The sequence below is a fragment of the Anopheles arabiensis genome, chromosome 2 (genome assembly GCF_016920715.1).
Source record: "Anopheles arabiensis isolate DONGOLA chromosome 2, AaraD3, whole genome shotgun sequence".
Classification (NCBI taxonomy): domain Eukaryota; kingdom Metazoa; phylum Arthropoda; class Insecta; order Diptera; family Culicidae; genus Anopheles; species Anopheles arabiensis.
This window is the reverse complement of record NC_053517.1, coordinates 100495566-100511460: the sequence shown is the minus strand read 5'-3', so window position 1 is coordinate 100511460 and position 15895 is coordinate 100495566.

Genomic DNA, 15895 nt, shown 5'->3' with positions numbered 1-15895 from the left:
TCCAAGTACAGCAGCGACTACTCTTATCCATTGAACCGTAAAATTTTAAATCCCATTGAAACCTAGCCCACCGTAAGCTTTCGTAAAGGTTCGGTGCAACATGCATTCAAAGAATACTGAACGAAAAAAATGCAATAAAAACGCACCAAAAAAAATGCAACCGGCTCGATAGAGTACACACGCTTTTAGTGCAATTGGCCACTCATCATGCCGGCGGGCATGATCCTAACGATCTGTACTTGCCAACCCATTTGTAACCATATTAGAGGCTTTACATCATTGCCATTTGTTGATTAAATCTGTATGCAACCCCCTGGTAATACGGTTACGGCTGGGGTAGGATTACTGCAGAGCAAATCATCAGAGGAGAGGGAAGAGAACATGACACGACTACACGTTCGGGTGCATCCAATTTTATAGCATACTTTAGAAATGTTGAAAAGTAGTTCATGCGTGAGCAGCAACCACACGCGAACGGTTGCACTCATGCAGCCAGCCGAAGCTTTTGGCGAAACCCATCAGTAATGCCTTCAATTGTATTGCATGATTGAAGTATTCGTTTGAAATGTGTACCGTTAAAAGGTTCTCGCAAAAAAAGCACAAAACGCAGTCAGAGGTAAATATTGAAAATGTATCTATTGATTGAAACTTCACAACCCATTGGGTATGACGTAAAGCAACATTATGGTTGTATGATATTTTACAAAAACAGAAAATCTGCAGAAAAGTGGAAAATTGAACACACGTAAATGATGCTTGCCTCGTGCACACCATGCAGCAGGTAGAAGACAGCAATAAAACAAGAAATATGCAGCACGTGCTACGTATTCCTGTAGTGCACATCCATACAGCCGCTGGTCGGTACAGCCGAAACGAGCGAATAATAGTACCGGCATGTAATCGCAAACATAACACCAACTTTTCAGCCCAGATAACTGTCCCATTTCTCATCCATAATGTATTTTGGAGCCCCGGTAGCGCTCTGTTCCGTCTGGCGTGTTCGATGGAATCGGATTTCGTACGGTGCTGCAGCACGCAGTGTAAGAAGTCACCCGCTCTTTCTACCCGGGCTGCCATCCAACTCCATGCGAACTAGGTGCAAGCACAATGCAAAAATGGCACCGTAATCGGTTTAAATTTTTGCCACCTTCCACCATGAAAGGGTGGCTAGATGGGGCAGAGAAGAATAACCGGATAGAGCGGCGCCCGTTCCGGTGAGCGCGGTTGCGATGGCGCACCGAGTAGTGTCTCGTGTGGGCGCTGAAAGCGAGAAGCTCGAAAGGAGCAAGTAAACAATGTAACGAAACACTCACCGAGCCGGCGAGAAAGAGAGTAATGGACCTTTAAACAACCGAACCGAAAACCGACGAGTGGTGTGCCGGTGTACGTGGGCCGCATACAAATCACTTGTAAATCATATTTTCATAAATCATCACGTTTAATTTTTGATCAGCGGCGTGAGGGCTGTGGGAACGCTCGGCTAAGGTGTGTGTGTGTGTGTGTCTGTTGGACCAGGATTACCGTGTACCGCGAAGGAGAGGATGGTTATGCTAGGATCACGCTGTTAGCGCTCGCTGGCTAGAAGTTGATGAAGATAAAGCTAGCACAGCATTAAAATGACCATAAAAACGCGTGGATTTAGCGTGTGGTGGATGGAAAATTGTGCAGGGATGCTTGCACTCAAGGTGCTGATGATACCAAATAGGGGCCTTATGTTTCGGCCCGTGTGCTCAACAACAGCTTGATATGATTAATTGCAGTAAAAGTAGGTGAATTGTGTGCATTTTTTAAATCATTGAAACACACTTTGAATTACTTCTGAGCTTATCAGTCTTAAAATAAGTTTATCAACATTTGATAAAACAGTCCAAAAACAATTTTCAGCAGCATGGCCCAATTTTACCTTAATACAACTAAAAGAACATTACCGGGGATAGCCATCTCGATTCCACTTTAACTCCTTCCAGCAGCCGCAAGCTTCCCCAGGACCAGGGAGCAGCTCATTTTATGGTCTCGTAAAAACGTGATCCAGAGGTACCGAGAGCAGCTGATATTAACACTTTAAGCGCCGCGTCATATGAAATCGCATGACGGTTTTGCTCACCGCTCAGCTTTGTATCTGACGCTCAGTGATTCTCTTGAGAACGAATGAGGTAGGAAAGAGAGAACGAGAACGACATGTGCTACGCCGCTTATCGCAATGAAACAAAAGAAAGATAACAATCGCACGACAAATTGTCGCTCTCATCGCTCTCTTGCCATGCGCTACGTGCTCACTCGAAAAACTGTGACGTCAGGCCGGCGGTCAAAGTGTTAATTAAGATATCCGGAAATTTGATTGCACAGTAAAAAGAAACGGTGGTACCACGACGGCAGGGTGTGCTTTACCGCGCGCTGTGCAAGGTGCCGTAAAAGCTAAACCCCGAATGCTCTAGGCGCACGGGATTAACCGAAAGGTCCGATGGTGTGGGGGTTCCCTGTACTATTTGTCTTCATAGTGCTTGATAGCCCGATAGAACACCCGTACTGCAGCAACCGGTTGTCCGGTCTAGCTGGTAACACACACAAGCGCTCACAACCTTCCCAATAAATGCTCGGTTCGTGACGAACGGATGAACGACCGTCTTAACCGTCTTAATCCGTTGGCTGGCTGGCATCGGCTCGGACGGGCACGGGACACGAGCACGATAAACATAATCGGGGGAGAAAATATGGATGAATGCTTCATCCATCCAGAGCCTCCGAAGCAGAGGGCCTGCTCGGGATGGGCCGTGGTGTAAGGGATTGATTTTATAGAGCATCAACTCGGTAGACTCGGCACTGGCTGATGTGTTGGCTATGGGATACCTAAGTAGGGAAGATAAAGTGTAACAGATTGCGGAAAAAGCACAGCAAACAATGGCTGCACCTAGTGTTTGATGAATAGTGTTCGTGATGCAGGGTGATGCATACTATTTGGCTGTAATTGAACAACGTCATTTCGGTTAATGCGATGACGTGCGGTGGTATACGAATGTTTGGGCGTTGTTTTTTCTCTTACCTTTGTTAGCAAAATTGTGTACATGATCGTGTAACTGATTACTGACGGGGGTTCTAGTGGTGGGAGCTTGGAATTGGTACTACCCGGTTCCGATTCCGTGTTCAGAATGAATTCCGGAGCCGATTCCGATTCAGAAAACAATTCCGATTTCGGGGCCGATTCGGGTGCCAACTTTTATTCCGGAATCGAATTAGATTCCGATTGCGGAGCTTATTCTGAAGCAGATTCTGACATTCTGACCAACTTTAATTCAATTCAATCAGAATCTATTCCGAAGTCAAAACCGGTTCTGTAAGCAGAATTCGGCTTCGGAATCGGTATTGGCTTCGGAATTAGAGACAGCTCTAGAATTGAAATCAGGAGTTTTCGAAAGGAAATACACTGTTTTCTGGCTCAGTTTTCTTGGTGGCAGTTGAGTTTTTGGTGGCTATTGATACAAATTTCCCATTGATTTTCCCATCACTAGTTATTTCTTTTTTTGTTATTTTCAAAGCAGACACTTCGTGTAGAACAGCTTATTAAAACAGTGCCTGAAATGTTTGTAACTGTATCCTGATTTATTGGGATAATTTTGGGTGTAAGTGTGTAAAAATTTCTTCACAAAAATTGTGCATTTTCTTCAGTATATAAGAACAACCGAGTGTAAACATTTCGCCACAAAAATGAACGTGCTCACGCGAATTTCGGCCTCAGTATTACACCGTGTCAACACGACCACGTTGGCGCTTCACGCGTTTTATCCACTGTTTTTTTTAGTATTTGTTTCACAAAAAGGCTGCAGCAACGAGATTTTACTACCAACCGGTCACCCTCTCTATCTCTCTTCAGGACCTGGCGGTGAAGCTAGAGCATGAAGAGCATGTAGAGCATGAAGTCACAGAAAAGGCGCAGAAGTTAGCAGTGAGTTACCACGAAAGGAAGAAAAAAATAAACCATCCACAGGAAACGATTGTAATTGGATTATTTTTTGTGGAAGCTTTCATTCGGCTTGTGTTTTTTTTCATTCCTTTCTTCCATCCTTGCTTGTCCCATGCCATGGCTAGCGTTTTCCATTCCCCACCATTAGCTCGACACTGCGCACCCCGGCCGGGAAATGGGGAAAGAGCTGACATTCACACTTGCAAGCAGGCTAAAAAGGCTAGTGCAGCCATTTTTCCTATTCATTTTTATGCCCTTGCTCACTACTGCTCGTGGTTGGAAATGCGCTTCCCGTTGAGCGTAATTTAGTATTATTGTACCGACATAAACATAATCATATTTTCACGGTCCAACACACGGACGGGTGCGTTTGTTATCGCGCAGGCACGTACACGCGCTCTTTGTAGTTCGTTCATTGACGGGCTGTAAACGCAAACCACACGATGACTTCAGTGTGAAGCTGATGCTTTGAGTGGGATACGAACATTTTGGAATGAACAACTTTTGAATTTACTTTTAACTATCTTGTATAACATTGAAAAATTGTAGCATTAAGGATCGCCAGGGTCCTTCCTCGAGCCTCAGCATCAATCGGTTGGCATGTGCATTGCCCAACGTTTGTTTGTTTGCTTCATCATGGCTTCTTCTCTCGGGTAGGTCCAATACAATAGGACCTATTTGACGTACGTTTCCAATCACGACCCACAGCATGCAACGGCTCCGGGACCGGATGCACTTTACAATCGAATTGTCAGTTTAGAAGCGATCGAAACGACAGATGCACCAAGTCATCCCGATTTGGACTCGCCCGCCATCATCCCGCCTGTTTGACTTTTGGCTTCAAGCGGCGCCTTTTGTGCGAAAAACATGTGTGCACCATTGCATGAAATGAACATTCTTCGTACAGATCGAAGCAATGCACAGCCTGCTCCCAGGGAAGTGCCGAAGTAATTGCTGGAGTGCTGGACGGTATGAAAAATAACCAACAATAGTTACAAACCATTTTTATTGCCAATACGGGGCAGGATTTTTCATCCACCGTTTGGTTTGCCCTGCTTGCCTGCTGGGCTGTTTCAAATGCTTGTTTGTGGGTGTGTATTGTTTAACTTATAAGTGCGGGGTGCAGGGGGAGGAGTGTATGAACGTTCCCAGTCCCGGTCACTTGATCGATAGGCATCTTTTCGCTCGATTCGATTCGATCGTGCGGTCATGTGGAACGGAAAAGGATTCCGTTTGAACTTAGCGCAACCATGGTAAAGCGTTTGGTTTTGGGTTGAAAATCAGACAGGAAACGTTCGTTTGATGATACCCGTTCGCTCAATTGGCAACAGATCAGATCAATCTTGACCAATCAATCCTTTTCTCCTTTTGCAAACGCGTTTGAGCGGTGACATTCCATCTTCAATCATCAAACGCATTGCTGCCGGTACTAGACGGTTAGAAGAGCTATTACGCTTTCAAGGAGAAAGCTTCTCCAGAATTCAATCAGAAGTATCCTAAATAGAAGGGAAAGTATTGCAAGCGAGCTTTCCTTAACCTTTAGCACTGCTCTTTACTGCTTATTTTATTACAAAATGTTTTAAATTTCGTACTGCAAAAGTGTCTTCCAACAAGTCACTTGGGGATGTACGGAAACAGCATCTCAGAACGTGCCCTAATACATAATGCACACGAGGGATACGGGATGCATCTGGATACTGGGAAATTGCAACGTTTTGTGCGCCACAGCAGCAAGGTGTCCTCCCTAGCACACGGATGATCCGTTCACCTTTCATGTACTCAATCATTACTAACGACCATTTGCGCTTGCCGTGCCATGCCTTTGGCTCGTGTAGAAGCTTGAGCCCAGTACGGTTGGTCCGGCGGCCATCATACGTGAGCCTGTAAAAACCTTGATCCACCCGAGCCCGGTGTGTTGTGTTCTGCACGCGCCACACGTCGTTGTCATCGTCGTCCCGGTTGCCGCGCGTTCGGTTTTGTGTGATGTACCTGTCACATGGAGAATTTATTCGCCTCGCATCGTCTTGCGACGGGAAAAAAATACACCGCTACTTCCTTTTCCTTGAGCTAAGAGCACCCGAACAGTGGTTACTTTACACCTCGCAAGCACTACGATTTGCCGCTACTTCCCTTTTTTTGGTCGCTTGTCACTCGCAGCTGTGGTGGAGAAAGTTTGCTGTCATATTTATGCCTGTCAGGACGGACGGTGAAAGAAAGTGTCCAAGAGAGTTGCTTACTAGCAAGAAGGTAAGTGTGTAGCAGGTACCTGTTTGTGTTCGTTCCGAGAATGTGCTCTTAGGTGCTCCTGCCGAGCGAAAATCATGACTTTTCCCGGAAGGTAATGGTTTTCTAGATCTCGGGCTTGTGCCAAGATGTGCGTCCAGTTACCAAGGTGAGTGATACCGAACGATTTATTTCTACTCGGCCCGATCATTAATGATGATTGATGGTGGTGGAGGTAGCTGTAAGGCACCACTTAGCAACAGAGCTATCGGTGCAAAACGCTGCTTGTCAATAGTGGTCTCAAGGAGTGTATGATGTAGGTATGCTTCAAGTAGTAGCTAAATGTGACACTAGTTTGCCTGTTTAGTGTAGGATACACCTTCATGTTTGAATTACGTTCAGAATGTTCCCAATCTAGGTTTTATGTTTACTTTCTCTAATTGGCAGTAGCCTTACGCCTAGTTGGATTTTGATAATCGGATTTTGCTGGCTTTATACAGCAGGTTTTACTTTTTATGAAAGTCGTTGTGCTTTAGTATCGGCTTTCAAGCATTTTTGGACATCCAATTTATATTAGAAAAATTCAAGCATACTTGAGTAATCCTAAACAATAACTTAACCTTTGATTGCATTGTTTCAGGCTGAAACCATTTTAGACCGAAAACCTAACACATTTTTTTTTAATTTTCTCATAGCTTTAACCGCTGATTGTCACAACTCATGTAAACAAATCAGCTCGGTTTCGTAAAACATTCTAAAACCAAAACATTTTTTAAATATTACTTGAGTTGTATGTTTAGCATTTTTTTTTTAGTTGAAAGTCATTTGACAAAATGCTTTAATAACCATGTATCCTAGTTTTAATATCCTATTTTTGACTCAGAGGCACCAAGTATTGAAAGCCTATCGCAATTTTTGCATCTAGAGCATCAATTCTTGACACTAAGGCATCAATATTTGACTGTTAGTCAATCGCTTATTCGAATCTAAAGTCAATCAAATTACTCAGTTTTTGTAGTGTTTTGGTAATGTAAAATTACAGTTGTCATAAATCTGCTCAAATATCATGATGATTTGTCATTGTTCCTACAAGAGTCAAACAATGTCAACTTACAGACAAAATAGATTCTTTATAGCCAAAATTGCATGCCTTAGAGGCAAAAATTAATACACACTGTCAAGATTGGATGCCTTAGAACCAATATTTGGCAGTAACGACTGCAATGATTCAATAGTTTAAAGAACGCCTAGCTTGACTACTTTAATTCAATCGCTAAAGATCGATCTCTATTGCATTTATTGATCAATTAACACTGATTGATAATACGTTGAAGCCTTACTCACCTAAAGGTTTCACAGGCAGAAGAAGCCTTTAGTAAGCGAAAAGGGTGCTTAAAGTCATAACGGTTAGTGGGTATTTTTTATCTTACCGCTAAAATAACAACCCAATACAGTATCGCCCGACCAAACGCGCTTCTGCTTCAATGTATCCATAACGATACCCGGGCATTGAGTGGGTACACTTGATTTGAGCATTAAACACAAACGTATAGACAAACTGACGCCTCCCACAATCCATTACTGGGAAGCGATAATACGAAAATCCATTACGGCCAGACATAAACCGTGGGCCCCGTTCGCTGCAGGCCATTTTTGATTGGAATTTCTGCTCACGCTGCAGCGCTTAGCAGCATTGAGCACAGGTAGAGGAAAGAGAAGAAAAAAAAACATCAAACGGGAGGTGTAAGGGCATTAGCAAAAGATGTTTATTATGCAGTTTGATATCTTTCTGCCTGTTGGAGGGAATAAACTGCTGCTCAAAAAATATAATCACAAGCCCTCCCATTTTGCTCGCGGCGCCTGAACTCTGCCCAGCAATAGTTTGCTCTATCGGATGCTATTTATTCGTAATCGGAGATCGGAGATGATTGCTGGAATAAAAAAAAACGCACACAAACAGCATCCCACTCGTTAACTGGAAACGATTCACGTGTAAAGTTATGCCGAATTGGGGACGCAATAATTAATGCGCCCAAGCAGATACAATGGGAGCTAACAGCTTGAGGCTGGGGTCGTACCAAAAGCACAACCTTGCAGGCGCAGACACTCAAAATGATTGGTTTCGTTATGTGCTGCTGGGTGCAGTACAGAATGGCAGGGTTTTTAGCACCGTACCCCCCCCCCCCCCCCCGAAACTATCAATTACGCATTCGAGCTGAAATTATATGGTGTTATGGAGGACCGGGCCTCGTTTGGTAGGAATAAGATTTGGCAAAGACGCCTTCATTTATTACGCGTCTGTTGCCTCGCTGGCTGGCTGGCTGGATGGTGCTTCGCCACTAGCCAGACACGCGTTAATTAAGAGCCCTCTTGATGGTTGATTTTTTTATACGACCTGTATTTATGAGTGGCATCAGCAAACCGACACCACCCAGACCAGCGTGCAAATTAGACGATGGCAATGTCGATGATGATGATGATAGGCAATAGCGGATCGTTTACTGTTTGACTGGTGGCAATGCGTAGTCGCACGGCAGCTTAATGATATCCGCACCAGTAGTGATCAAGTTTTTTTTGTTGCTTTTGCTCCTTCCATCCACCCGAAAAGCATGCACTCGCAGCAGATTCTTTAAATAGTCATTATTTTTCCACGCGCAAAACCGTTACCATTCCGGCGAAACAAGGTTCACGCGGCATTATGTTTTCCCTGCGAACGACGCCCGTCCTGGATGCTACTTAAGACAAAGTAAATAGCTTGCTGGAAGGAAGGAATGAAAAAAAAAAAAAAACCAACATCCAACGAGCACGAGTACGTTGAGCGTTGTCGAATGTAATGAAGCAATTTAAGCCTCATCAATCTTTCTATAAAAATATTTTCCCCAACAACACCCACCCAACTGCACGGCACCGTGGCCGTCGGCGTTTCGCTTCCACGGTCCCTGGCTGGTACCTACGTAAGCGTTGTGCGCGCATCTTCCATGTTTTTTGCTGTTGTTTTTCCGTCGTCTGTCGTCTTCAAATTCTGGCCCTCAAGCTGTCGCTGCTTCATCTTCACGCTTCACGTGCAGGCTCGTCGTTTTCTCATTTGTTTTAATATTTTCACATTTTCCGAGGCGACCGGGAGGGGTGTAGAATTCGTTATTCTTTGCAGCGAGGGTGCCGTTGCCTCCATCCTCGGGGGAGGAAGTTGTTCGATGCGGTGGTGGAACTGGGAAACTTCGTTCGGTTTTTTCCATTGCCCGATGCTCCTGCGTCATCTCCGCGCTGTGTAATGTGTAGCGCAGGAAGAGCTTTAACCGTTCGTTTTCAAACAGACAGCGTTTTGGAGCGTAAGTGGATCATACTTGTCGGTAGCAGCAAGAATCGCCAACAGATCTTGTTCCAATTTTTTGTTTTTTAAACACAATTTCTAATTCAACACCAAACGGAATGGTAACAACCGGACCCGTTCGCATTCGCGTTTCGATCCAGCGTGTGCGAGCGCCGACAATCGACTGATTATGGAAACGTGACGAAAATTTTCTCATTTCCTCCATTTAAGCATTCATATCATTTTTCATGCCGGAGAAGGAAATGAAGCGTCTTCGTACCACCTTCGTACAGCGGGTGGAGCGCGGTCGTTTCATTGCAGCCGGAGTTGGGTGATATCAGCGCTCGCAACCACTCGGCGTAACCTCGGCACCATTTCTCACAACGGCGGCGACGACGGCGGCACGTCAACGAATGCGTCCTGTCATCACTCTCGCTTCCGGCTGGTAGTGGCTTCCGCTTCGCTTTACCCCGCTAGTGTTAAGCTGGATAGAGAACGGCGCAAACATTAATGGCTCAAAAAAACGTGCCTTCATTCTCTATTTTTAAAAGCTGGGATCAATCCTTCTGTAGGTGTATACTGTCTATGCTGTGGATGGCTTTTCGTAAGCTTCTTTCGGTTGGACCACTGCCAAAAAAACAGTGGTAGAGTAATAAAGTGATTTTTTCTTCTTTTAATTGTAGCTCCCCAGGGAAAAGTGAAAGCACAGGGTGTTGGATTAATACCAAAAAAAAAACCTTTAAAGAATTAAACAAAGAAATGCAAAATTTGCTTAAAACCCACACACACACACACACACACACACACTCACACAACAGAAAGCTTTTAAATCAGCGCTGGTCCATCAACCAGCGAACGGTGGTGCCAATGCAGCCACGCTTGTTTGGACAAATTATGATAATTCAAATCATTTCAACAACAAAACTCATAAATCCGTCCCCGTCCTTCCCCGCGGCACTCATCCTGAAGCCATCTGTCACTCTTCAGAAACTGATGTTCGCTTTTATCCCGCCAATGGCAATAGTATTAGCCTTAGTGAAAGAGCGCTTGTTTCTTTTTTTTTTTTGGTGCTGCTGCTGCTGCTGCTGCCGTTTGTTTGAATTCTTCACCTCATGACTGTCTTTGCATATTCAAAGATAATCCGTCTTTCAGCGAGAGTCGTTTAGCGGGGCTGCAAGCCGAGGAAGCTGTCCGGTACATACCGTATTGTCAACGGAAGGCGAACGATCGGAAGGGCGAGGCACACCGTTCCACTGGTCGTAGTCGTGAGAGGGCGCGGGCGCTCCAAGCGGGTGAAAGTAATTCCATTATCATTCCGTCGTTTGTTTCTAAGAAGGATTATGCTGAGTGCAAAGTCACGTTAGAGCCAAAAAGTTGCCAAAAATTTGCGTGACGTGCCCTCGTGCCCGTACAGCAGTGGGCTGCTTGCTGCTTTTGGCTGCCGGGAATCGCATTCTTATCAAATGGACAGAAATTATGTTTTAGTGAGCTAGGGGAGATAGAAGTATCGACGTGGGCAGGAGCGGGAATGAATGGATGACCTTTGTCAGCAGTTCATCGTGGAACGGGGTTTCGAAACGCTTGACATGTTTAAAACGGTGAACGATTCTTAAGCCATTCGCGAAAAAGGGTTCTTCCCTTTGTGTTTGGTTGTTGACTTTGCAGGTAGGTTAGCTTCACCACAGCGTGACGTGATTGAAGCTTTCGTTCATTTTCATGCTTGTGAAAGGTATAAAAGGAGGCAATTGCCTCATCTAAAGGCACAAGTGACCCTAAATACCTTTATTAACCGCCAATAAATGCGCTAAATGTGTTTAAAATCGTGTAAAAAGTTAGTAAAAATCTGTACAACACTATTCGCCGACCGAACCCTCCCCACAACGGAGGAATCCTTTGTCGTCGATTATGCATGCATAACGCAATATAACAATGTGCATGTGCATGGGCGCAACTAGGTGAAGCACACACAAAAGCATTGCCCCCACGGTCGGTCCACCACCACGGCAGGCCCGAATGACGTTGCACACAACAGTGACGATCAGCGGAGCGCATCACACTGGGGCTGAGGCAGCTTCCCCGAACCTAAAGCCTGCCCGCCAGCCAGTGGTAGGAAAAAGTTTTCCATCCCATTCCGGCCATCCCATGGCGCCTTTATAACCTATATGCCGAAACTGTGCACGGAGAGGATGGGAGAGCTATAAACTTTGGGTGCGAGTTTGCACATCCTGGCTGGTGGCTATGGTTCCCTGAACTGTTCTACCGGGCAAAAAAGCAACAAAAAAGCGGGACAGAAAACTATTTCGAACCCGGGTGAAACTTTTCAAAAAACCAGCAGGAGCAGAAGCAGCAGTAGCAAACGCAGCTCGACCACTAAGGAACGGCCGTTGGGAATTTTCTTTCTCGCTGGTTCCCGCCAGCCGTTGTTTGGTGAATAGTGGCCACGGGTTTCTCTCTCTTTCACTCTCTCTCTTTCTCTCTCTCTCTCAGTTTTTCTCTCTCTCTCTCGCAATGCACCGTTGCACCCACTTCATTACTGACGGTGTGCATCCTTTTTGGCCACCGGAACAATGATCATACGCGCGGAGCCTCAACAAAGTAAAATTCATGCATGCAGGCCATTTCTTTTTTTTTTGCTGCTGCTGCTGCTCTTCCTTCTTTTTTGTAGCAAAAACAGACACACAAAACATCAACAAAAAAATAACAACACATGCCCACTCACAATATAAAATACTTTGCACAATGCGCAAACGATGTGCGGTGGAATGGGGGTTCGCATGGTTCCGTTCCACAAGGAGGCACGGTTTTGTATAGTTATAAAGTTTACTCTTATTTTTTTGTGTGCACCACCCTCATGCTGCCGTTGTTATGTTGTTGTACCAAAAACGATCTCATATGTTTCCTGAATACAACTTTTATCCATTGTGTGTGTGTGTGTCGATGGGGGAGAGGTGCCATCTCGAGGGAAGTGAAAAACCACTCATATGCATGGTTGAAGGATCTTTGCATAGGAGTTATTGCAATGGATGCAATTTGAAGTGCTTGGATTATTTACGAAACCAATTGGGCAGCGCGATGGGTGTGTGGGAATATTTTAAGAACAATTTAGGAATATTTTGTAGGGTGTATCATTTGCGGAAGTAATTTTAAGCTTTTCATCTTGAGCTTACAGTGACAAAAATTGATAAAATAGAAACTAATACATTGTCAATTGTTTAATTTTTAAAATTACATTTTTTTTTTACTTTTATTTAATTTCATTTTATTTTAACAAAAAGAGTCATTGGCAAATTGAGTCCTTATAACATAGCATGACATAGCATAGATTTTAATATTTTTACACATTAACAGTTAAACAACAAGGAAGATGAGCAGAAAAAAACAATGGAGATTGAATAGACAGAGAAATAAAACGCTAACAAGAACAATATTTTAAGTGATTTCTAAGCTGGTTCAAAGGCATGATTAGGTCAACTTGATTGCTTAAAGCGCTATAAACAGAGGCCATTGGAATAATGAGGTCATTTGCACAAAAACTTCTGGAATCTGTTCTTTCAAAAATGTCTTGTCCAAAATGTTCTACCACGGATATTAGACTTACATTTGGAAAGCACAGATGAGGCGTCACCGACACTGTGCCGACATCCTTCTACACTGCTGCCTTTCCAGTCCTAGCAATAAACATCTCGTTCGGTAGCAGAGACAATCTATACAGTTAGTCCAAGGCATAGGATAGTACATATTATTTATATTCAACACGACCTCAGCATAAGTTATTTGAAAAGTCTAAAAACATTGCAGTGAGCATTGGCTATGTTATTCGTACGTTCAAATCACATTCATTCAAACTCAAAAACTAGGCCAAAGACGCGCAATTTGAGTCTTATCTTTCTACTACCAACCATAGCAGCGTAGAGCAGTTTAATCTGCATTTTAAATCAAACTCCCAGCAAACCATAGATAACAGTCTCAACCCCGCTGCAAACCATCTTTGCACACTTGCTGCACCTTTCGGTAATAATTGATTTCGTTTCCTTATCCACCCCGATTTCACTCGTCCCACGCTACCCACGGGGACGCATATGTGCCAGCGCCGGCCTCGGTTTTATTGCACTCTATAAACACAAACAGCATGGAAACGCATGGCGCCATCCACGGGTGAAGCTTGCGGGTACCAAAGCGAAATAATTTATAGGCTTTTACGGGCGAAATTGAATTTGAATCGGAAGTGCAGCAGGACCGTTCCGGGGGCCCGATCGCACCGAACAGTTTTTTTTTTGTAGTCGTTTTTGTGTGGCTCAGTGTTCCGCATCTGTACGTGCGATGATGGAGATGATTCAGTGCGAAACCTGGTGATGCTACCCGCGTGTGACAGAAGTATCTGGTATGCGCGTATGATCGGCTGCCACGAGCAATGGTGACGAACCGGAAGCAGCCCAGGCGAGCACGACTTTTGGGCCGCGTTTGGGCGTCATTGCGCACTGTGAGTGCGTGCCAAGCGTATGCACGGAATGGCTGGCCCATTTTTTTTTATCTGGACCCCTCAATCGCATTCCAAAACAGTCCGAAACAGTCCGAGCAAACCAAGCCAATGTGTGGTGTGTGTCCCGAGGACCCGAGGACAAAAACTCCGCAGCCGGTGGGCTATCAATCACGTTTCGCAGTCGGTAATTAACGACCGGAAATGGTTGAAAATCAATTCCTGAAGCCATTTGTGAAAAAGACACCATACATCAACGGTTTGCGGTCGGTATTGGTGAGGCCTGCGCGCGCGCGCCCGTACGGTAGCAGAACACAGGGTGAGGTGTTGCATTAGGAGCGCCCGGGAAGCAATCAAGCATCTATTTAAATCGTACCACCGATGAAAGGAAGATTAATGATTGATGGCTGAAGCTCGAACAGCCCCCGGTACACAGGATTTGGATTGAAGCGGCAACCTATGGGGGCAATGTTTGGCGCCGGAAAACGGTGGCTCTGTTGTAAAATTATGATTAATTCTCCTCTCGTTGCGCTGTAGTGGAAAAAACCTATTTGCCATTGGAAATGTTTCACCCAATTGGATTCATTAGTTCGTATTAGAATAAAATGGAATTTACAGATAAAAGTCCTGCTGCAGTCGGTGTTCGTCTGCTATGGTCTCACCACCGCCATTCAATCTTCCCCGTCCCTGTCGTGGCAATGCGCAAACTTCTCTAAAGCGTTTCGGAATGGTAAATTAAATTGCACGATCATGCAGGCGCTGTTTGCACAGCCACGGATGCACAATTCAATTGTCAAACAAAGGGTAGCAGGGCTGATTCGATACGCAACATCGCTCGAAGGTCTAATCATTTATTAGACAATTCGGCAGTCGCGGGCGGAAGTGTGCCCAAAGCGTGCTGCAACATATAGGAGACAATTTCCTGTTTCCGTCAGCGCGCACCAAAACCCGACGTCCGGACATCCATTTGCGTAATGAGAGCTCTGGCTTGAGGGGAGAGAGGGGTTTGAAAAGGGCAGCTGCAATCGGGAAAAGTGCAAATGAAACCGAATTTTGTGATTGAAAATCGCTGCAGCGGAATCAACTGCAGTATCGAATTAATTGCCCACATGGCGTGATTGTAATTGCGTTTCGCGGCTGATGATGTTAATTACGACGGCCGATGGGGATGTTTGTGTCGTACGCGCTTAAAGCGAAATGAATGGGAAAACGTGCTAGAGATGATTGCCGTGTTTTGCAAAACAGCGTGAGGTGGTTCATGCTGATGTAAACGCCGTAAGGTACGTTGAAGTATTCATGTAACGCGATGTGAAATGAATAAAAATAATTTCATACGAGCCGGTTTTTTAAGCTCAAATTTCATATTTTTGATGAGTAGCACGAAGTAAAAGTAAATATTAGCAGTTGCAGCTGTATCTTGATGTTAAAAAATAAGCATTTTAAGAGCTTTCAGAGGCTTTCTGAACAAAGAGCTAAATTGCAAGGGATTATAAAGAGGACCATAAAGAGGGCCTGCTTTACCGATACCATATCAAAGTGGCTCGTATCAGTACAAGCAGTTGTTTGTTTTTCGACCGTGATTCAAAACTAATTCCACTACAGCAGCGGCTCTTGACACAGTAGTTCCGTTTCCAATTATACCCCATATCTGTCAGGGTTTTGGGGCCACGCGGTACGCTTCGTTCGCTTTGCTCGCCGGCCGGACCGAACAACAGCCAGCACATCATAAGCCTTAAATAAATCGCCCAACGTGTCCGATTCCATCAGGCCCGCAAGGTGTTATGTAAACGATGGACGAGCCGTTCTGAACATCATATAGTTTGTTCCGAGTGGATACAACATCACGGGCAACCGGGATCGGGCATCGGATTAGGCTGCGTGGGGACGCAGCCCCGCAAACCCCCGGCCGTAACGTATCCGGGGAACG